General features: G+C 33.1%; 1 pseudogene across 1 annotated transcript in view; it reads right to left on the reverse strand.

Moving 5' to 3' along the window:
• LOC149558827 (uncharacterized) overlaps nt 1-24499 on the reverse strand; it is a 65088-nt pseudogene that overhangs the window by 37092 nt on the left and 3497 nt on the right. Inside the window, exons 2-5 of the transcript XR_016364739.1 lie at nt 21383-21778; nt 20862-21124; nt 20750-20754; nt 20301-20675 (exon numbers count right to left, since the gene is read on the reverse strand). The product of XR_016364739.1 is annotated as an uncharacterized LOC149558827 (transcript). The remainder of the gene's footprint in view (nt 1-20300; nt 20676-20749; nt 20755-20861; nt 21125-21382; nt 21779-24499) is intronic.

The raw sequence follows: 24499 nt of genomic DNA on the forward strand, positions 1-24499 counted from the left end.
AGATCATCCTCTTCTTCTTTTCAACTTTGAAGCCATACTGCCGATGTACTGTAACACTCTGTTGAAAGGTACTAGAGCCAATTTTTTTCTCACTTGACAGTTCAAATCGGAAAAATGAAGGCCTATAATATTTTGAATACACTTGTGATTCTCATTTAATTCACTGAAATCACATTTGTTCTCTTGCTTCCAAATCATCACTGTTAATGTTTGGTAGCTTTAGTCAGTTAAACCTATGAGACTAGTATAAATACACACACACACACACACATTACATATATACCTGTGATGTAATAAATATATATATATTTATATGTGTATGTATATTAATAGATATTTATATATTCATGTGTATGCATATTATATATTTAATATATGAGATATTATATATATTTACTATTGTATTAATTATAATGGATAGACATGTCTCCTCATGAGATATGTCTCTCTAGGTGTCATTTGCAATACATATAAGAGAAGATTGATACATTTGAAAAGTATATACCAAGATGGCAATACAACTACATCTACAATTGATCCTAAGAAAAACAACATGGTATTAACACCTTACTTGCAAATGTAAGAAGATGAGATGATGGAAAGTGAAGAAGAAATCAAGAACATGTGCTCTTTTTCCATTGCCAATCTAGATCATCCAGAGATTGAAAGAAAAAACTCTAGCTCAACATGTGAAGAAATGACTCACCAACACCTACTATGAAGATCATAATACAAGGCTCATGTAGTGAGGAATCCATTTCCTAAACAAAGATCACACCATATTGAAGGAAGATCAATCAACACCATCTCACATGTAGGAAACTTCATTCGTAGGGCCCCCATTAACATGCTTTCAAAGTATGCAACACTCTCAAAGCCCTAAATTTTCCTAGCCCTCTTATGCCATGTACAATCTCTATAGCCCCCACAACTTAGAGAGTCCATGAGACTGCCCATGAGTGACCACTAGATTTGGTAATTTGTACACCTATTCACTAGTTCATAAATAAATAATCATCTTTGTACAAGAAAAAATGACATCATTGGCTCATAGTAAGAGAACTCAACATCATTGGATTGTGTGATATATGCATTTTAGTAATGTTGAGAAACCTCGCTAACACTTCATTGGAAAGAGTCACTTTATCAAGATTATGAGTGATGGGCTAGAGCATATAAATATATCCTATAAGGGATGATTGGGAATATTAAAGACCATCATATAGTAAGGAAGAGAGATAGGTCACGTGGGTAAGGTGGATGCACTAATAACTAATCAATGCCATTATACACTGAGAGATAAGTATACAACTATTTAACATGACTAATTTGAGATAAAATATAATGTTTGCACTCATAAACTCTTAATTCGATTACTAATATTAGATAACAACAAAAACATGTGTTTGAGTTAGTTGATTGGACATGATAAACATGGTTTTGTTTCATTCTAAAAATAAATAAAGAGCAAGTGAAATTTTATGAATGTTTTGTTAATTAAATATAATTATCATATTAATAACTTTTGGAGTCTAAAGGTGTTGACTTGTGTAAGAGATGTTTTGTTTTTACATAGATTGAAAAGATATAAATAGAAGGATTTCATTTTGAAGAATATATTAAGTGGAATTCAAGATACGGAGAGAGATAATTATTATTTATTATATATTGAAAATTATTTTTATTTACTTCTTGTTGTTAATCTCTTATTTATGTACTATAAGAGCTATTTTCCTTTGATCTTTCTTAAGGATGTTCTTGCAAGAAAAGGAGGATTGATATCAGATTCAAAGGGAGTTTGACACTCCATTAGAAGCATCATCAGATGAGGAGCCTAGAACATTGATATTGAGAGGGAGTATGAAAATCTATGAATGATTGCATGATTTTGATGGGCCTACCCCTATGTACATAATGAGGAAGTGACAAATTCTTAATGATTATCACTTGTATTTGTAGAAGTTATTGAAAGGTGATGATCTTTCCATACTTTTTTCTATAATGATGGATATCTTACGATGTCTATTCAGATCATGATAGATTATACTTTGCATGGTGGATGTTTATATGGTACACATAATCAGAATGTGAGTGCACATACCTTATAAACACTTTGATTACATGGTGAATGGTATGAAAATTGATGTTCAAGAGGCCATTACTCATATTACTTGGTGAATATCTTGCAACTTGACATTCAAGAGGCCATTACTCAAAAGCACCTAGTGAATGTCAAATGAGTTAACATTCACAAATGTCAAAAGAGTTGGTATTCTAATATCAAATGAGTTGATATTCAAAGTCAAATGAGTTGACTTTCAAATATTGAATGAGTTGGCATTTAATAAACTTGGAAGTCAAATGAGTTGACACTCCATAAACCATTTTTTACATTGAGGTAATATGTTGTTCAAACTCTTGTTTATCCTCCCTAGCTAAGAGGGAGTGTCAATGTTTGGTAGCTCCAGTTGGTTAAACCTATGAGACTAGTACATACATACATACATCCATACATATATATATATATATATATATATATATATATATATATATATATATATATATATATAAGTGTGAAAAAATAAATAAATATTTACATTTATATGCATATGTATATTAATATATATATTTAATATATGAGATATTATATATTTTAAATATTTTATCAATTATAATAGATAGACATGTCTCATGAGGAGACATGTCTCTCAATGTGTCATTTGCAATACATATAAGAGGAGATTGATGCATTTGAAAAAGTATATACCAAGATGGCAATGTAACTACATCTGCAATCGATCCTAAGAAAAAAAACAATCACCCCTTAGATGCCTTCCATTTGGTTTCCTATCTTCTTTGGGCCTTCAAGTTGTCCACCTTCTCCACTAATTGTGAGATATCCCATATTTTTTCCCAAACACCTATCTAGGTATGTGTGGTGGGGTGGGGGGGTGTTGAAAATATAGATGGAGTAATTGAGGGGAGGGGGGGGGTGTGAATCAGTTACCACAAAAACAAATCCATAGATCCCTTAAATGTCTAAAAACTATTTACTGCTGTCACTCGGTAAACATACTTAAAATGTTGTAACTCAGTAGATGTAGTGTATATTATACTTTAATAGATTTTAAATCATTTAAAATGATTAACATGCAAGAATAAAAGAAATAATATGAACACATGAGACAAAAAATTTAATGTGGAAATCCAATATGGGAAAAACCACCAAATAACTTGCTACTAATTTTCACTCTTCTGAAGTGAGCCCTGTTAGGAGCCAACCTAGTTAAAGGTTAAAAAACACACTATTAGGTGTGACCTTGTTAGAGGATTTAATCACCCTATTAGGAGTGGCCTTGGAAGAGGTCTTTAGAACAATTCAATGGAACTATCACCTTGTTAGAGGTTTTACAACTAGCCATTAAACCAACTTTGCTAAGAGATTTTGGAATCACTGCTACAATGGTAAAAAAGTAACAATGAAATGACCTAAATGATATGCAATTGAATTTGCTAATTATAGATCTCTATTTTGCTTCACACTAGATCCTTCATGATCGAATATAACTTTGTTGCTCCTCAAGGATATTTGACCATCCTTCAAATTCACTCAAACTTTCATTTTCAAATAATTAATACACTTGCATACTTGTTCATACACTTTAGAATCTCAACTTGACGTTTCATTTATACCATTTAGATTATCAAGTTGGCCCAATTACAACTTACAATTAGGGGGGGTGTGAATAAGTTACCACAAAAACAAATCCATAGATCCCTTAAATGTCTAAAAACTATTTACTGATGTCACTTGGTAAACATACTTAAAATGTTGTAACTCAGTAAATGTAGTGTATGTTATAATTTAATAGATTTTAAATCATTTAAAATGATTAACATGCAAGAATAAAAGAAATAATATGAACACATGAGACAAAAAATTTAATGTGGAAATCCAATATGGGAAAAACCACCAAATAACTGGCTACTAATTTTCACTCTTCTAAAGTGAGCCTTGTTAGGAGCCAACCTAGTTAAAGGTTAAAAAACACACTATTAGGTGTGACCTTGTTAGAGGATTTAATCACCCTATTAGGAGTGGCCTTGGAAGAGGTCTTTAGAACAATTCAATGGAACTATCACCTTGTTAGAGGTTTTACAACTGGCCGTTAAACCAACTTTGCTAAGAGATTTTGGAATCACTGCTACAATGGTAAGAAAGTAACAATGAAATGACCTAAATGATATGCAATTGAATTTGCTAATTATAGATCTCTATTTTGCTTCACACTAGATCCTTCTTGATCGAATATAACTTTTTTTCTCCTCAAGGATATCTGACCATCCTTCAAATTCACTCAAACTTTCATTTTCAAATAATTAATACACTTGCATACTTGCTCATACACTTTAGAATCTCAACTTGACGTTTCATTTATACCATTTAGATTATCAAGTTGGCCCAATTAGAACTTACAATTACCAATAATCATTACCTCAATTAGCTTGAATCAATACTTGAAACAATTAAATTTTATTTCTCAAATCAACAAAATCCTTCATTGGCCAACCCTGCTCGGTAAACACTAATCTAAAATGATTTCCAGTGTTGACCAACATAAGCTTGGTTAACATTACGATCCTGCAAAATCCTTTGAAAAATGAGTGAACTTGGTAAACACTAACTTTTGACTAACTCTCTTTCATTAACTATGAGAGCTTGGTTAACGCTACTTTTTGGCACAATTTCCTTCAGTGCTCGAGTCAGCTTATAGACACTATCTTTACAGAGTAATTTCTAGGAATGCTTGGTACACACAAAAAATTGCCTTGCTGATCAACTGAGATTGGTAAACACTATCTGCCAACTAATATGACATTTGTGTAACATCAAAGACAACACAAAATTAGACAATTGTATCCAAAAATCTCCCTCTTTGGAATTGATGGAAACAAAACATGTCATAGCACAATGAAATTTGACAACAAGTCTTTCTCTGATAGAAAATTTCTCCCTCTTAGATTTTATACCACAAACTTTTCTGATGTAGTAATCTCCCCTTGTGAAGGAATTTCATAGCTTCTTCTCTAGACAGTAAGCTCTCCCTCAAACAAATTTTAGAAAGATATGACAGTAAACTCTCCCTCTTTGAGAACACATGCCAAAGACAACACATATCATTTAGAGTACCAATGTGCCTTGAGTACTAATTCATATGCAATGTTCCCTTGACTATGCTACATCAACTGATAGATCTTCAACTTGGTTCCTCTTGATGCATCACTAAAACTTTATTTTAGTGAGCTTCAGATAGGGGAATAACCCCTAACTTACCTCTTAGATACAAGAATGCATCCTTAGGTAATGGCTTGGTGAATATGTCTGCAATATATTCTTTTGTATGGACATATTCCAATTTGATTTTCTTATCTTGCACCAATTCTCTGACAAAGTGGTATTTTATAGCAATGTGCTTGGTTTTGGAATGCATCACTAGATTCTTTGATATGTTAATTGCACTTGTATTATTAGAAAACATGACAATTGGTTCTTTGATCTCAACCTTCATGCCTTCCAACAACTGTTTAAACCAAACAATATTAGAATAGTTTACTGCTGCTGCAACATACTTTGCTTCTATTATAGATTGAGATGTGTAATTTTTCTTCTTACTTGTCTAAGATACCAATCTTTTTCCAAGAAAGAATGCTCGACCACTTGTACTTTTTCTATCATCAATGTTTCTTGCCCAATCAACATTTGTAAACACTTTTAAGTCCATATTTCCTCCAAGTTTATACCATAAGCCATAATCTTTAGTGCCTTTCAAGTATTTTAAGATTATTTTAATTGATGTGATTTTCTATGAGTTTTTCCGAGAATCTTGCCACTATACCAACTACAAGAGCAATATCAGGCCTTGTATGAATGACATACTATAAATTTTTAGTGATTGATATATATAAGGTCTGATCTACCTCTTTTTAGTCATCATCTTTGGTAAGTTTTAATCTAGTACTCATGGGGGTTTCAACTAGTTTTGAATCTTCCATACCAAACTTCTTGAGTATCTCCTTGATATATTTAGACTAAGTAATGTAGATACCATTCCTACTCTACTGAATCTAAAGACCAACAAAGAGTTTAATCTTACCAAACATAAACATTTCAAACTCTCTATTCATTTTCTCTAAAAATTCTTTACATAGATCCTCATTCCCTGTAAACAAAATATCATCCACAAATATTTCTGCCAAATCAATCTTGTTGTCTGGTCCTTCTTTGATGTATAAACTACTGTTATCATTAGTTCTCTAGAAACCAATTTGAATAACTTAGTTATGAAATCTCTCATACCATGCTCTAGGGGCTTGTTTCAAACCATACAATGCTTTGTTTAATTTGTAAACCATGTCCCTTTTGTCTAGATCAACAAAATCATTAGGTTGTTCAATGCAGACTTCTTCATAAGGAATACCATTGAGAAATTCAGATTTAACATCCATCTGATATACCTTAAATCTTTTATGTGTTGCATATGCAAGTAAGGTCCTAACACCTTCCAATCTTGCAATAGGAGCCAAAGTCTCTCCATAATCAATTCCTTCTTCTTGAGAGTAGCCTTCAGATACCAATTTAGCTTTGTTTCTTGATACCTTATCATCTTCATTCAACTTATTCCTGAATACCCATTTTGTTCCAATCACATTTTTATCTTTAGGCCTAGGTACAAGAGTCTAAGTTTTGTTTTTCTCCATTTTCTCTATTTTTTCATTCATAGCCTCAATCCAACTTTCATTTTTCAATGCATTTTTGACATTTATAGTTTCAAAATCAACAAGTAAACATGTACCTTTTAGCTTACTTCTTGTCATAGTACCTTCTGATTCGTCTCCAATAATTTGATCTAGTGCATAATGCCTTCTAACATACTTGGCTAATACAAGTTCCTTGCCTTTTGAATGAATTGCATTGACATCCTCTTGAACTTTAGCTTCTTGTTCTGATTTCTCAAACACAGTAGGCATTGGCTCGATAGTTTTAGAATGTGACTGATGTCCTTGTGACTCAGTTGAACTTCTTACAACTCGATGAATGAGGAAGACTTGGGAGTAGAAGTCTCTTGATTTACAGATGTTCTGGTAATGTATCAAGTTCAATGTAAAAAAATCTCCTGTAATCTTCTGGTTCCTTTTTTCTTTCTTCTTTAGTCCTTTCTACAAGATCATCAACTTTCACATGTGCACTTTCCATGATTTTGTGAGTAGACAAATTCAAACATCTATATGCCTTACTCTTGTAAGAATATCCCAAAAATATACCTTCATCACCTTTTACATCAAATTTTCTTTTTCTAGATTCTTTCAAGATATAACATTTACTTCCAAATACTTTTAGGTAACTTACATTAGGTTTATAGCTATACCATAACTCATTGGGGGTTTTGAATGAGTCCTTCTTCAACTATACTCAGTTTAATACATGAACTATAGTGCTGATAGCTTCCTTCTAGTATTTGATAGCAATATTTTTTTCAATCATTAGGGCCCTTGCACAATCCATGATAGATCTATTCCTCCTTTCAGCTATTCCATTCTGCTCGACAGTTCCAGGTGCTAATACGTGTCTTTTGATTCCTCTTTCAATGAAAAAGTTATTGAATTCATTGGAAATGAATTAACCACCTCTATCTAATCTTAAGCATTTCAATTTTTTCTCTATTTCCTTCTTTACTCTTTCCAAATACCATTTGGACTTCTCAAATGCTTCTAACTTCTCTCTTAGATACACAACAATCATCATTCTAGACTAGTCATCAACAAAAAGAATGAAGAACTTTTCTCCACTATAGCTCTCAATTCTAATAGGTCCACACAAATTAGTATGCACAATTTCCAAAATATCTTAAGACTAATAGTTTTCTCTTTTAAAACTAGTCTTTTCTATTTTGCCAATTTGACAATTCTTGCATAGACTAACATCAGGTTTCTTCAAACTAGGAATGCCTCTTACTTTCTTGAATTTTCTTATTTTCACCATGTTATCAAAATTTATATGACATAACCTTTTTTTCCATAACCAAATTTCTTCAACTTAAGCAATAAAACATGAGCACTCACAAAGATCAAGCTAAAACAAGTTACCTTTTGTTTGTTTGCCTAATCCATTCAGTTTTCTTTTGTCATCCAACAGTCTTGCCTTGCCATGCATGAATTCTACCTTGAATCCAATATTGATTAGTTGTGCCACACTCAACAGATTATGTTTTAGTCTTTGAACCCAATAGGCATTATTGCATGCAAGTTCTTTGGTTAATGAGATTCAACCTCTTCTTTTTATGCAACAAGATTCATTATTTCCAAACCTTACACTACCACCATCATAGTCTTCAAAGTGTTCAAATTTTTTTTTGTAACCAGTCATATGATGTGAACATACACTATCTATGATCCATGTATCATTTTTTCTCACATGAGAGATAAGTGCCGTCTTATTTTCTTCTTCATCATCAAACTCATCTTTCACAACAATGTAAACTATTTCATCTTCACTATTATCAGAATCCTTAGCCATAAAACATGTCTCCTTACCTTTATCCTTGAATGATTTGAAATGCTTCTTTCCATTCCACTTGTGACCTTTCTTCTCATCCTTGATTCCTTTGTTTAGGCACCTGGCTACAATATGACCCATTTCTTCACATGAAAAATAGACTAGGAGATTTTTACCTTTATATTTTCCTCTACCTCTAGAATATTTTCTTTCAATTAGAGCTTCAACAACTTTAAGATCATTGTTAGAACTTTCCTCTAATTCTTCTTCACTTTCTGATTGAGTGTCCTTTATTTTCTTTCCTTTTTCTTTAAGTGAAATCTTGGCCTCAAAGGTAGATTCAATATTCTTGGAATTTGGAACATAATTGTCATAGTTATCTAGCTCAAAGGTTGTCAATCTTCCTACTAAGGTATCCAAATTTATCTTATGATTTGTCTCACACCTTCTTTCTTGAATTGTAGATACTCTAATTGCATAAATGGGAAGCAATGTTCTAAGAACTTTACTTACAACTATTTATTCCTTGATCTCTCCTCTAGAAGCTTTGATTTCACTCACACTTGCTTTGATCCTTTCAACATATTTGGCAATGTTTTCATCCTCTCTCATTCTCATCTGATCAAATTGTCCTCTAAGGCTTTCTACTTTAGCTCTCCTCACATTTTCATCACCACCATAGATATAGTTTAGCTTGTTCCACATTTCAAAGGTAGTTTTGCATTCCTTGATATCATCAAATTCTTCATAGCTTAGGGTAGATGCAATGTCTATCATTATGGTGTTATGAGACTTTTTCTCAGCAATGTCATGAACAGATAGTGTACCAAAAGGAGTTGTGTATTCTTCATCAAAGTATTTCAATCCTGAATCTCCAATGGAAGCTAGATGAAGTCTCATGAGACCCTACCATGTTGAAAAGATATCTCTATTAAGCCTTGGAATATCTCTCTTGTAAGACATCTTGATCTTTAGCTTAGGTCTTTGAAACCTTTCCTGCAAGAACCAAAAGCTCTAATACCAATTGTCTAAAATATAGATGGAGGGGGGGGGGGGGGGGGGGGTGAATCAGTTACCACAAAAAATAATCCACAGATCCCTTAGGTGTTTGATAAAACTATTTACTACAGTCACTTAGTAAGATTACTTAAAATGTTTTAACTCAGTAGATGCAGTGTATGTTATACTTTAATAGATTTTAATCATTCACAGTGATTAACATGGAAGAATAAAAGAAATAATATGAACACATGAGACACTAGATTTAATGTGGAAACCCAATATGGAAAAAATCACCAAATAACTAGCTACTAATTTTTACGCTTCTAAAGTGAGCCCTATTAGGAGCCAACCTAGTTAAAGGTTAAAAAACACATTATTAGGTGTGACCTTGTTGGAAGATTTAATCACTCTATTAGGAGTGGCCTTGCAAGAGGTCTATAGAAAAATTCAATGGAACTGTCACCTTGTTAGAGGATTTACAACTGGCTATTAAACCAACTCTGCTAAGAGATTTTGGAATCACTGCTACAATGGTAAGAAAGTAACAATGAAATGACTTGAATGAGATGCAACTGATTTTGCTGATTACATATCTTTGTTCTTCTTCACACTAGATCCTTCTTGATTGAATATAACTTTGCTGCTCCTCAAGGATAGCTAACCATCCTTCAAATTTGTTCAAAATTTTGTCTTCAAATAATCAATACACTTGCATACTTGCTCATACACTTTATTATCTCAACTTGATACTTGTCCCAATTACAACTTACAATTACCAATAATCATTATCTCAGTTGGCTAGAATTAATACTTGAAACAATTAAACTTTATTTCTCAAATCAATAAAATCCTTCATTTCTCGACCCTACTTGGTAAACACTAATCTAAAATGATTTCTAGTTTTGAGCAACAGAAGCTTGGTTAACACCACGATCCTACAAAATTCTTTAGAAACTGAGTGAACTCGATAAACTTTAACTTCTAACTAACTTTCCTTTATTAACCATGAGAGCTTAGTTAACACTACTTTCTGCCACAATTTCCTTTGACACTCGAGTGAGCTCAGTAGACACTATCCTCGCAAAGTAATTTCCAAGAATGCTCGCTAGACATAGAAAATTGCCTTGCTGACCAATTGAGCTTGATAAGCACTGTCTACCAACTAATATGACATTTGTGTAACATCAAAGAAAACACACAATTAGACAGTTGTACCTAATAGGGGGTGGTGACGAGGTAGTTTCCACTTCCATATAAGAGTACCCTCATTTATTAAGCTCATCATTATTTGGGAAACCACCCTAGTAGGAGAGAATTTCTTTGTAAAAATATAATTATTTCTCTCCTTCCATATGTTACAACAAACATACATGGGGATAGCTTTCTAGATCATAATAATAAGGGGGTAATTAGAGGGACTCTTCCATCCTAAGATGAATTGATGAGCTTCCTTATTTAACATCTAAGGGATCCTCAAATGACTAAATAATTCTTGACAAATTTGAGTGGAATAAGAGGAATGAATTAGTAGGTGGGAGATAGTCTCCTACTCCTTACCACATAAAAAACTCTAGTTTTCCATTTGAAAGCCATGCCTTTTGAGGTCGTCAATTGTGATTATACTATCATGCCTAATGATCCACTAAAAGAAATTGATTTTTGGAAGCAGGTGAGACTTCTCAACCATCCTCCACTCCAAAACTCCAACCTCTCTAATTATACCATTGTAAGCTGACTTAACACAAAATTCCCCACATGAGTTCTTATCCCATATGAGTTTGTCTCTATCTAGGAAGAAGGAAATCTAGGTTTCTCTCAGAAGGGACTCCAACTCCTCATACACAACCTTATGATTCAAATTGAGGTTCCTCATGTTAAAAAAGCCTTCCACTCCTTATTTTTGATATAATTGGCCACCTCAAGACCATTAGCATTCAACCCCTACTCCTTTAAACCAAAAAACTTCATGAACCTTAAAGGGGAATCACTAATCCATTTGTCTTCCAAAAATATGACCATATTCCCATCACCAATGTTCTACTTGATTCCCTCTCTTAAGCATCTTCTAGTTTGACAATGTTAGTCCATATCTTTGAACTAGTAGGAAGAACCTCTGTATAAAAGGCTTAACTGAAAGGCCTCCCTCCAAGATATTTGGCCCTTATTATTCTATACCAAGAAGCCAAGTCCTAGGTTAGTCTCCAGCTAATCTTCATCATGAGGGCCTTATTCAATTCCCCTATTCTTCTTAGATTCAAACTCTCTTAAGACTTAGGTATGCAAACTTTCTTCTAGCTTACAATACTTAATTTTGACTTCTCCATTCTCAACCATAGAAAGTTCCTCTAAATTTTTCTAAGGGTTTCCTTCACATGCCTAGATATTTAAAATAGGGACAAAAAGTAAACATGGCTTCCTTGGAGAGAGGCACTGATCAATTTTAATTTTCTAGTATTACTTAGAACCTTACCTTTCCAACCAACAAGCTTCCTCTACATTCTATCAACTATAATGTTCCAGAATTGGGAAGTGACATCCTTGATAGTAAGAGAAAGACCTAGCTAATATTTGGGAGACCAACCACCTAGAAATTCAATCCCTTGGTAAGCTTTTTTTGCAAAGCCAAGTTGACATTGAAGAAGTAAAGTTTACTTTTATTAAATGTAGATTAGATCTCTTCTGAATGGTTGTGTAGTTCACTAATTTAATAGAATCCCTTCAAATTGAATGGAATATTCTAAGTGGCACACATTGAAATATTGTGGTAAGATATATTTTAATAATATGTATTAGATTAAAGTAGTCTATCAAACTTCTTCAAGTGAAATACTATCAAAGTGAAATAGTATTAACATTTAGCCTTCTAGTTCTTAAGTGCTTTGTAACCTCTTCTAGCAAACTACACTTAAACATAAACATACATTAAATAATGTACTAATTTTGTTTATTAAAATATAAAAATCACCTTCAAAGCAACATGTGTATGGAATATACATTTGAAAAGTGGTGAATACATCCCAACCGCTCCAATGATCTTAGGTATGTTGGAAATGCATCCAAACTACCTGAGTGACCTTAGCCATGTTGTAAATACTCCCAACTACCCGAACCAGTTGAAAAATATCCTCCATATTTTCTGATTGCAAGCAAAAATGCTTTAACATTCAAGATAAGTGCCACATAGTAGCGAGTATTTTCCTAATAATATGAAATAATATTTTTTTGTAAATTTTTGCCAAAAATTTAAGACATTGTAATAAATAACATGAGTAATATGTTTTATCTATTTATTCATTTTTACATAAATATGATTCAATTTATCTTTGAAACTCATTTAAAAGTTGAAATTTAAATAATTCTATTTATATAAATGAATAGTAGGTGATATATTTGTCTAAATTTTTTTTTAAAAAAATTCTCTTCAATGAAAATGTAGTTTACAATAAAAAATAGAATATTAACTTATTATTTACATACACCAAAAATACACTTATTTTCTAATACACTCCCATTATAGCATGCAAACTTTTTAAGACAAGAAGTATGCTAAATGAAAAAGACTTAATATTTTTTTTTGAATCCAATCAAAGCCTAGATTAATTATTATTTGTTGAAATTTATTATTATCATGTATTAAGCTCATTAGACTTGAACCCAATAATACCTCCCACATGAGAGACTCACAAGTCACCATTGTGTTATAAACTCTTGGCCAATCTATTTTAGATAGTTTTATAATATTTACAAAAATACATTTAATTTAATAAACTATGCAACTTTAGCTAAATTATGTAATTTAATTAAAAGTTGCCTAAAAAAATGCAAGGGTATAGTGCTCCTTAAAATTCATGTATAAGACCCAAAAGGTTTGAGCTGATCAATGTCAAGAAAAGTAATTTTGTAACTCAATTTTTTTGCATGTATACTTTACACAACAATTAAAAATTTTAAAAATGCAAAAAATACATAGTTATAATTTGTTGATATAGTGGAGTTTAATAATAAGATAATAAACATGATTACAATAGTATATAGCCTACCACACATACTATATATATTTGTGTGTGCGCGTGTGTGTGTGTAAAATAAGCTAAGAGATATCCTTCTCAAGGTGTCTATTTTCATAATTCCATAATTTTCATCATCGCATATTTATGTTAGTCTAAGAGGCGTGACGAAATGATTCGAGACTCCTAATTTGCCTCATTTTTACTTCCATTTCTTCTCTATAATTTTCATGATTTTAATTATACTTAGTCTAATTATATTTTGTTTTTCTAACATGTAAATGAACTTCAATTCTTTTTAAAATGAAAAATGTTTACATTGAAGATTGCTGCCACTATAGAAAGCCTCTCGGATTAATAAGTGTTAAACTTGATTTCTCATATCCACTCAATTATCTGCAATATTTAAACTTGACTTGATTATAAACTTATCTGTTCTTGGGATTTTATTGATTTTATGCTTTTCTATAAAATCCTTGTCTTTAGGTTTTGTCATCCAGTCTTTGTAGGGATGCAAAAAGATTGTAAAAGAGCTGAAGCTCAATTTTCTTCATTGGATGTAATGTTTTATTTGGATGAATTTAAAATTGTATGTATGTTTTATTTCTCCTTTTTAATCCTTCAGCCTAAATCCTAGTGACTAGTATATTCTAATTCTTACACTTGTAACTTCACTACAACACCAAAAACATACAGTGCTAGTATTCAAGGTTATTTATTAAGTAGGTTGTAGAAATTTGTTTTTGTTTCAGATAATTTTTCTCTTTTATTTATTTGAAAAATGTTCTATGAAATTTCTATAAATGGTTTCTCCATTTATGAATTTTGATAATTTTTTAAAATTATATATATATATATATATATATATATATATATATATATATATATATATATATATATAGTTAGAATATTGGATTTTTTTTTTTTAATAAAATCACACATTGGAGTCACATAGGATGTTAGATAGCTTGTTTAGACTTGGGACTTACTTCATGACTCCTCTCACTCGCCTCTAGAAATTGAGATGCTTCTCATTTGTTTCTTCTAAGTTATAGTAGCATTTTTATACACTTGTTCTCTCTTATTTTCTTAGTATAATTGCTTTAGACTTTACCATCTAATTTAAATAGAGGTTCTTTGTTTATTCTTCTGTCCCTTTTAAAAATCTTGTATCTCCTTCTTGGATCTTGCTATACACACTCCACATGTCCAATGAGACCACTATGCAAAAGGAACTCCCCAAGATTAACTTTATAGTCAATGCAATCTTCACCTTTTCACCTTTTCCATAAATGATTCACCTTTGCCTAGGGTAGAGGCTTAGAATCCCTACCATCAAGCATAGGGAGTTGGGGGGGAAGGTACTACCCAATGGGTTGGTAACTGATATCAAGAAAAAGGGGCCTTAGAAGGCTTAGGCTATGTCTCTATACGAGAATGTGATTTGAATCTAGGTTGAGAGGGCAGGGAGGGGAGGGAAGAACCCTCACCAATACCCAAAGGAGGGGCCATAGCTAGAAGGACCCAACCACAAAATGGAAACTACAGGAAGTCAAGATGCAACACTTAGAATGGAATCAAAACTTGTTGTCCAAAAATGTTTATTTACAAAAAAACATAAAGTGAAATTGTTTACTTCTCATCTTTAGAGATATTCTTTTAATACACTCCCTTAAAAACATTATCTATGACAATACACAATTTTTTAATATATCTTATTTATTTAAATAGAGCCACTTTACTCAAAAAATTGTCTCCAAAGTATAAGCAATATCAATAGCATTACAATTTATGAATCAATACATTTCCTAAACTAGCCAATTGGCTAACACTAGTTACATTTTAGTAAAATTTATCTTCCTACATAATAAAATGAATATATTAGTAATGTTAGATACCATCAATTAATTCAACCAATAGCGTGCAAGAATTATTCAACGATTTATCTTTGTCTATAGTTTATAAAATTGTATCTATTTTTAAAAACTAAAAAATGTTAGTTATCTCTTTTCTTATTCGCTGTTGAGAAAAAAGATAAGGAAAAAAATACAATTTATCAGAAATAATTGCAAAAAAATAGCTACGAGCCACGTTACCTTAATGCTAAGGTCTTCGCAGCCAACTTGAGAGGGTACTAGCAAACTCTAGAAATTTCTTGGAATGAGTCGTGTTAGTATTGTTAGGGATATGGCATGGAAATGCCCCTTGGCTGTGGTGCTTTGGGTTATCTGATGGTGATTAGGTTTGTGGTTCTGTTCCAAATGTGGCAATACAAATTTTGCAGTCAGTGTAAGTATAAAAACATTGGAACAACAGTAGCAACTCATCCTTTTTCATGGCAACGATCAACAGTTGCAGGATCATCATCATCAATTGGTAGCAGAGCAACTTCTAGCATGGATCCATTTCTAGGTCAATCTAATTTCTTAGCCAACCTACAAATGGACTCTATTTTTTTGATGTTCATGAAGAGTCAGTATAGTAGTAATCCTTTCTTTTCTCATCAGCTATAGCAACCTCCAGAGTCACGTCCTCTCAGAGAGGCTCTGCCATTGCTTCCTTGCCTCAGCCCTCCAAGAGAGGAGGAAGAAAAGGAGAAACTGAGATCAGATCCAGAGGAATTGAGTAAGAATGTGACACTGTCGTTGCACATATGGCCTCCCAACGGTTCATGCTGTGAAAATCCCAAATTAAATAACAGCCATGATGCAGAGGAAGACTGTAGATCCAAATCATCAGTTTCAGAAGGCGGAGCCCCTCCTATGCATGAGTCACGGCTATGGAAGCATCACCAGCTGGATGTTTCAGAAGATTGTCATGGCCTTTAAAAAATGGGGTTACTCCTCCTTGTGTGTAGATCTAGTTGGCCATGGCAGACCTTAGGGTTTGATATGTGATGAGGAGCAATCACAATAATGACAATCAAATAACAAATGATACAATTTAAAAAGGAACCATATGGCAGACTCTTCCTAGCACTTCTTACTCTTGAACTAGGGTTTTCTCAATCACTTGATTACACACATTTCCAATCCCAACTAACAATGGATTCACCTTCACATGTACATTGTCTAATGTCTCCAATCAGCAAATAAACCCTTTGTTTGGGTAGAATCCCTATCTTGTTTGATTCTGCACGTGCTTGGTTAGTAATATATCATACATGTTAGAATAACTCTTTCCATGAGTATCAGGCCTTCATCCTCATGGAAAGATCTTCATTTCCTTAAAAACCTACTGCAGTAAATAAATAATTAAAAGAAATCTACTGGTTCTACAACAAGTGTAACAGCAAACCTATAATAACATGAAACGTATCAACAAAGTACTTGGAATGATGAAGAAAACCTTATTAATGCACTTGTAGAACCAACCAATCGGTTTGCAATCCTCAATATGGTATTTGAGTTGCAGAATATCTAGGTTTTGATATTGCTGTTCAACAGTCCGTACATACCAGTCCTTCAATATTTTTCCCTCCTCTTTACTTTAGAGACTCTTTCCAGTTTATAAGACACCCTACAATAACCGATTACAACCAACTATCATCGTTGAGTTGGGTATTTTAAAATTATTACAAACTAAACTTCCCTCTAAACCAGCCGTTACCTTTTTTTATTTAATGTTTGAACTTGAAAAACCATACAATGGTTTTATTAAACATTAAACTCTTTCCTATACCTAAATCTATCTTGAAGACCTAATATTATTTTAGCATCATGATAGATTCCAAGACTGCCCAATTGATTTGATGACCTTGTTTATACATTCCTTCCTTCCGATTTGTTTTGAGGATCTTCGTGGTCTTTATAATTTTCAACTGTGGCTTGAACATTTGAGGTGCTCCTGCACCAATATGCTACATGGGCGATATGGCGTAGATCACCGCTGCTCCAATCTTCTTCTTCAAATAAACTGCAGATTACATATTTGCAACACAGATACAAATACAAATTTACAATTCTTGTGGTTCATCTTGTTATTATCCAACTTTCCCTTTCATGGGCAATTAGCTGACTATCAAAATTGTGGAAGTTAGGACTGGTTATCTAGAACAGGGGATTTATGAACTTCTTTATGAAATCTCAGTTTCTGTTTAGCGAGTCTATTTGTATGACACATAAACTACGCAACTCAGACTTCATGATGTGAAGTGGGAGGATCCGCAACAACAAAAATTAATGTTGCAGCGCAAGTAGTTGATTCAATATCAAAGCGAGAGCATATGTTGATGGAAGAAGAGTTGCAGCCACAAGTTGCACAGTTTAAATGAGGATTCATGACAATGCAGAATGAAAAGGGGCGTCCCACAAACTGCAGCGTGTGCCCCAGTTATGGATACCCCCTATATTTAAAAGAAGGGCATAATCACATAAATGGCACACATAGAAATATCCATCCATTACTGTGTTTATCTTGAAATCAAACAAACATATCTCACATATTATATCTAAAATCAAAACCTTTAAATAAATAAAAACATGAAATTATTCACAGATTCTGAGAATCAGTGCCAATTTATTAGTTATTTGAGCTTCACGAGACAGGCACAACCATCTTGGGTTACCCTGAGCTTTGGTATTCATATAGACCAAATTTGATCCATAATACTTCTCAGTGTAACTTGATACATTCTTCAGTCCCTTCAAGCTGTCAGTTCACTTGTCAACATTGATGATACTAATTAATTTGTTTACTTTGTATTCACAGAAATGTAATATATTCAAATAAATAAGTTGAACAATCACCTTCAAATATTATAAGAAAGGTGTTCTCACAAGATTCTACAACAGAAGATGCAAAATCTGATTATTTAGAGTGCAAACAGTCTTGTAGTTACAACAACAATCTTCACAGCGCAAATGATAGCAAGATATAACACTTTTAACACCACGGATTATAACAACATGCAGATGCATATGTGGGGACATGGATCAAAGTACAGGCTGAAAGGGCCTGATTTACTGAGGGGAACAGCCTGCTGCAATGCTGAGGCTTACATGCTACTGCTATCTAGAGGAACGCAGGCAACATTCACCATCCCAAGGCAAAGACATTGAAGGACTTCCGCACACTGCAGACTTACTACAAGAGGAAGCATGGCGGCAAACCTTTCATGTGCTCCAAATTTAGCAAAGCATTTGCTGTGAGAAGGGACTAAAGAACCCATGAGAAGAATTGTGGAAAGCTTTTGTATGGCAGTTCTAGATCAGATACACATCGAAGCCTTTGGGGCGGGCCATGTTCCTCTAACACCATATAATTAGCTTGTATATATATTATATATATAAAATAAGTCAAGAGATATCCTTATTGAGGAGTCTATTTTCACAATCCCATAATTTTCATCATCGCATATTTATGTGAGTCTAAGAGGCATGAGAAAATGATTCGAGACTCCTAATCTATCTCATTTTTACTTCCATTTCTTCTCTGTAATTTTTACGATTTTAATTATATTTAGTCTATTCCTATTTTGTTTTTCTGACATGTAAATGAATGCCACTTTTTTTTCAAAATGAAAAATGTTTACATTGAAGATTGCTGCCATTGTAGAACAACTCTCGGCTTAATTAAGACTTATAAGACGAGGAGGAGTATTTGGATACGGGGTTTGAAGATGACGAGCTCATCTCTCTTGGATTCCATCAATATACAAGTCATCTTTATATGGTGTGTATTATAATTGACACTCTCATTCCAAATATCACGTCGAACCTTGTTTATACTCTTTTGCATAAAAGCCAGTTGTCGATGCCTCTTTTCCAAACATAAGATGATAAGGTGCCAAGTTTACAATAGTTGTGCAAGATGTGGAAGCCTAGAGACATGCACTTTTCACCAAATATCATAGCTTCTTATTTCTAAACTGAACTATAAATAAATAGCTATGGTTCACAGAAGAAATTGATTATTTTCTTCTCTCTGTTTTGTTTTGTGTGCCTGGATCATAGGTGAAATGCAAAAATAAATAAAAGTATAAATAAAAGTATTCTCAATATAACAAAAAGTGCATTTGTTTCAATCCAAAAAGCTTGCAATAGACAAATAGAGAAATGTTTTTGTTTAAATTTATTCATCCATTTCATACTGGTTTGAAATTTTGAAGGAAACACATTGTTTATAACAACAACAATAATAATTGTATAATATTTAATTATATTACACTTAAATTTATAATTAAAATTTGAATATTTATAATTAATTTGAAAAGAAATTATTTTATAAAATAAAAATAAAATAAAATTACAATTGCAATTAAAATTAAAATTAGTAATATAGAAAAAAAATGAAATCATTTAAATCAAAGGTTATATATAAAAAAGATTATTGATTTCTAAAATTTAAAATAATAATAATAGATTTATAATTATATTAACCTTTAATAAAGATTATTTTGAACTATTTAACTACTCCAATTACTTTAATTAAATATTATTTCATATTTCTCCCTCCATTTCTAAATCTTTCACAACTACTATTTTTTAATCTCTCCATAGTTTTCCATTTATAATTTTCTATTCTTAGTCTTCATCTCTTCCTCTTTGCGATATTTCTTCTTATATCTTTCCCTCCCACTTTCAGGCTTCACCTCTCTCTACTTCTTTCTATGTCCCTATCTACTTCTCTTCTTCTTCCCTCTCCTTATCTATAGTTCCAGTTTTACATACTCTAAATTACTAACATTTTACTAACATTTTAGGCAGGAACTATGACGCTTTGCGTCCCTTGCTAACTATTTTTATTGGGTCCTCCTTTTCTTTTAGAAAAGGCAACAATCAACTCTATTTTTCTAGAGAGATACTCTTCAAATTCAATAGAAGCTCTTTCAGCAATCTTCAAGAAGAATTTATCTGTCAGTCTCTTGCATCCTAGATGAGCTTCCACAATATTTTCAAATAGTGCTCTATACTGGTTTGCTACAATTCTTCCAAACATCTTCTCTTCGCCTCTTTTCATCTCTGAAGTAGGATGTGCATGAATTTCTCCCACAATCTTCATGCTTACTATTACAAATGAACCCTCTCTCTTCACAATGGTCTCCACCTCTTTTGTATTTGGATTGAACCAAGGTAAGTTGAATGATTCTGATTTCTCCTCTGTAATAATCCCTCGTTATCATCACAAAAATGCGAATTTATGAAATATACATATACAAGGATGTAGTTAGCTAATAGATGAATACCCAAACTAAGGACAATCATTGGATTGTTCCAAACAAACTTGTTTCAAACATTAAAAACCTTTTACTTATAGAATTTACAAAAATTGGGAGATCATCCACTATCTATACCTACTTAATGAGTGCCTCAAATGCATATTCTAAATGGCACGCATTTTGTCTCAATGCTCCTTGGTCCTCCATTATATAAGTGTTGTCATTACGATCAATGAGAGATATGAAAATGCATTCCCCCTCTACCATCTCTTCTGCCCACCCTCTTAAAAATGCTGTCAAGTCTCTATCAAATTGCTTGACATACGCCTCTACCACACCCTCCTTGCAATCTCTTGAAACATAAACACGAGGAGATCTTCTCTCTTGAACAAACTCTAGAACCTACATTTACATAGTATGATTATGAGCCAAAAGTATCATATTCATATACGAAGGAAGTTATATTAGGACAGGCTGATCAAAATTGATTAAAGATAAAATAAAGTCAAACTTTTTTTTGGTAGTGATTTTTTAAAGAATTTTCTAATTGTCGTGGACTACAAACTATGCAGATCTATGCAAATCATGAAAATTAAATACTAAAATAAATCAACTGTACAGTTTGTAGGGAGGATCCATTATATTTTGTTTATTTCTCACCTGTGAAAGCCAGTAGAGACTCATAGAAGAGTGACAAAAATGGAGAGTTTTTTGTGAGAAGAGATGTACGAAGTGCAATCCACGGACAACCGCTGGAAGATAAGGCCTCATAACCACACCATTCCTATCCGAAGGTTGAGGCAACATTTGTAAAAGTGAATTGAAATCATTAGAGGGGAGATCTATGAAATAAACCTCAAATTCAAGCATCTCCTATTCATCAAGTAAGCGTTGGATGGCATTGACAATGGTATCTGCCACCACAAGAGTGTTTTTACCAATGCCACAACCAATATTTTCCATCCTAAAAATGTCACCCACACCAAACTTCACTCTCATATTCTCATAAATTCCATGCTCGAGAATTGGTCTAACAGCTTGAATTATCTTTAACTGCTCCACAAAATTTTCAAAAATCTAGGTTTAGATTTGATAAAACTGAACTTAATCAAAGCTGGCAATATGTTCAATAACATTTAATTGTCAAAAAGGTTTTGAGCTCAAGGATTTGCAACTCAAGCGAAATTTGAAGCAAAATTATGGGTAAATGCTGAAAGAATTTGAAGGGCAAGCTTATTACTATTGGAAATTGAATGTTGAGAGCCTATAGGTTGTCCTCAAGCCCCACACCCATCTACCCCATTAGTTTGTTTCCCATAGGCATCCATGGATGGAAGAAATTTATTTTGGTAGGTGATTTTAAAATTTGAATGTTGAGAGGGAAAATGGAATATGACAAAAGGAATGTTTTCTACATTCATTCATTCAGAGAGTCAGTTCAGCAGACTAGAGAAGATAGAAGTTGCAGAGTAGAGCAAAGCAAAAAGAAAGAGATTAATAGATCCAGTTGGCAAGTATTTCCCTTTTTCACTCTATAAGTTTTCTATTGTTGGTTTTGTCCTGTTGAAGCACTGATTGCTCCAGGCACCATTGTATGCAACCATTAGAGCTGCAAGTTTAAAGTTCATTGAAGTTTGATGTTTTACCAGTTTAGGGTTATTTTAGGGTTTTCTGGTTGAAGCCGAATGCTCCCAAAATTTTTAATACTTTTAATCCTTTTAATGCTTGGATCTCTAGTTTAAGTGATAAAAATATTAAGTATATGAAACAAAACACTTGGCATCCTCTGTATCAAGTTGTAGTGATTGCCAAGCATTTTTTCTCTTTTGAGTGCCGAGCTCTTCTTGTGCTGAGCTAACTTGACACCGATTGCTTGTCACTCGGCAATAGTTTGTGCCAAGAAAACTATCACTCGACACCTTCACGTGCTGAGCACATTGCCACTCGACACCTTCATGTGTCGAGCAAAATTGGCACTCGGCAATTGTTAGTGCCGAGCAAATTTTACGTTTAGGGTTGATTGTGATATTTTGACTTATATTTCTCACATGGTATCAGAGCTTTGAGTCCCCACATCCATAGTGAGTTAGGGCATTTATTTTCTTGTGACATTTGACATGGCAATAGATATAGGAAATATATGGCAGCAACCACCATTCTTTAATGGGAAAAATTATGATACATGGAAAAAGTAGATGAAAACCATTATGGTTGCAAATGATTTATGAGAGTTTGTAATTAATGGGTTCAATGATGTTACAGACCCAACTTAGTATGTTGCACTCACAAATGCACAAAAGACTCATTTGAAGAGTCAAGGAGAAGAGATGCAAAGGCATTAAGTCTTATTGAAGCAGCAATGACAGAGATAGTATTCTCCAAGATTGCAACAAAAAATTATGCAACTGAAGCATGGGATATCCTTGAGATAAACTTCAAGGGGACTGATAAAGTGTGCACAATAAAGCTACAGAATATAAGGAGGGAATTTGAGAACCTTCAGATGAAAGAAAATGAATCAATTGCAGATTTTAGTTCAAGGACCTCAAATGTGATTAATCAAATGAAATCAAATGGATAAGACTATCAAGAGCAAAGGATAGTGGAAAAGATATTGAGGAGTTTACCTCATAAATATGAAAATTTGGTCATGACCATAGAAGAGGCAAAAGAACTCACTATTTTGACAATGGATGAGTTGATGGGTACTCTTCAAACCCATGAACATAGGATCAACAGATCTACATCTTCTTCTTCTCAAGAGTAAGCATTCAAGGCTCAGTTAAATCCAAGAGGAAGGGAGTGAGGAAAAAATGGCTCAAAAAAAAACTCCAGAGGCAGAGGCTAAGGTAATGGGGGACAAAGAAATGCTGCAACAGAAAGCTCAAGAAGAGCAGATAGAGCAAGTAGCTTACAAAATACTTCAAGAGGAGGTAAGAAAAACTACAACTCAAATAAGAGTAATTTAGAATTCTACTACTATTATAAATATGGGCATTATGCAAGTGAATGCTGGAAGAAGCAAAATGATCAGTCAGGACAAGAAAATGTGGCTGATGTGAACATGGGAAGTGGAGACAATGCCACTACCTTCATCATGTGTAATGTTGGTGAAGAAGGAAGCCCTGAGGTTTGGTACCTTGATAGTGGATGTAGCAACCACATGAGTGGTAATGAAACTTTGTTTTCATTCATTGACAAGAGTTTCAAATTTGAGATTAAAATTGGTAATAATGGAACCCTACCAGTAGTGGGAAAATGATCTATTATGGTCTGCACCAAGTAAGGTGAGAAAAAAGAAATACAAAATGTGTATTTTTCCCTTGGTATGAAGCATAATCTGATGAGCATTGGTTAGCTCATTCAAAATAGATACAAAGTGCTAATGGAGACTAACAGGTGTATCATTCAAGAAAAAGATGGGAGCAAGAATTTACTTGCAACATTTCAAATGACAAAGAATAGAATGTTTCCCTTGAGGATTGGGACGTGTTTCTCATCTCAAGTTAGTGTTGCACCTCCCACACAATCAGCTGTAAGGAGTGTGATTGAAGACCCCTCATGGCTATGGCACCTCAAGTATGGTAATCTTGGCTATGTTGGTTTAAATTTGTTGCCAAAAAAAAAATGGTAGAAGGTTTACCATGCATAAGAAATTCATGTGACAAGTGTGAGGCTTGTATTTTGGGTAAGCAACATAGGCTTCCCTTTAATTCTAGAAATTCTAGGAGGGCTAGATATCCATTAGAGTTAGTGCATACTGACCTAGTCAGTCCT

The sequence above is a fragment of the Cupressus sempervirens genome, chromosome 5 (assembly GCF_028749045.1).
Source record: "Cupressus sempervirens isolate cs-2001-9-10 chromosome 5, ASM2874904v1, whole genome shotgun sequence".
Taxonomy (NCBI): Eukaryota; Viridiplantae; Streptophyta; class Pinopsida; order Cupressales; family Cupressaceae; genus Cupressus; species Cupressus sempervirens.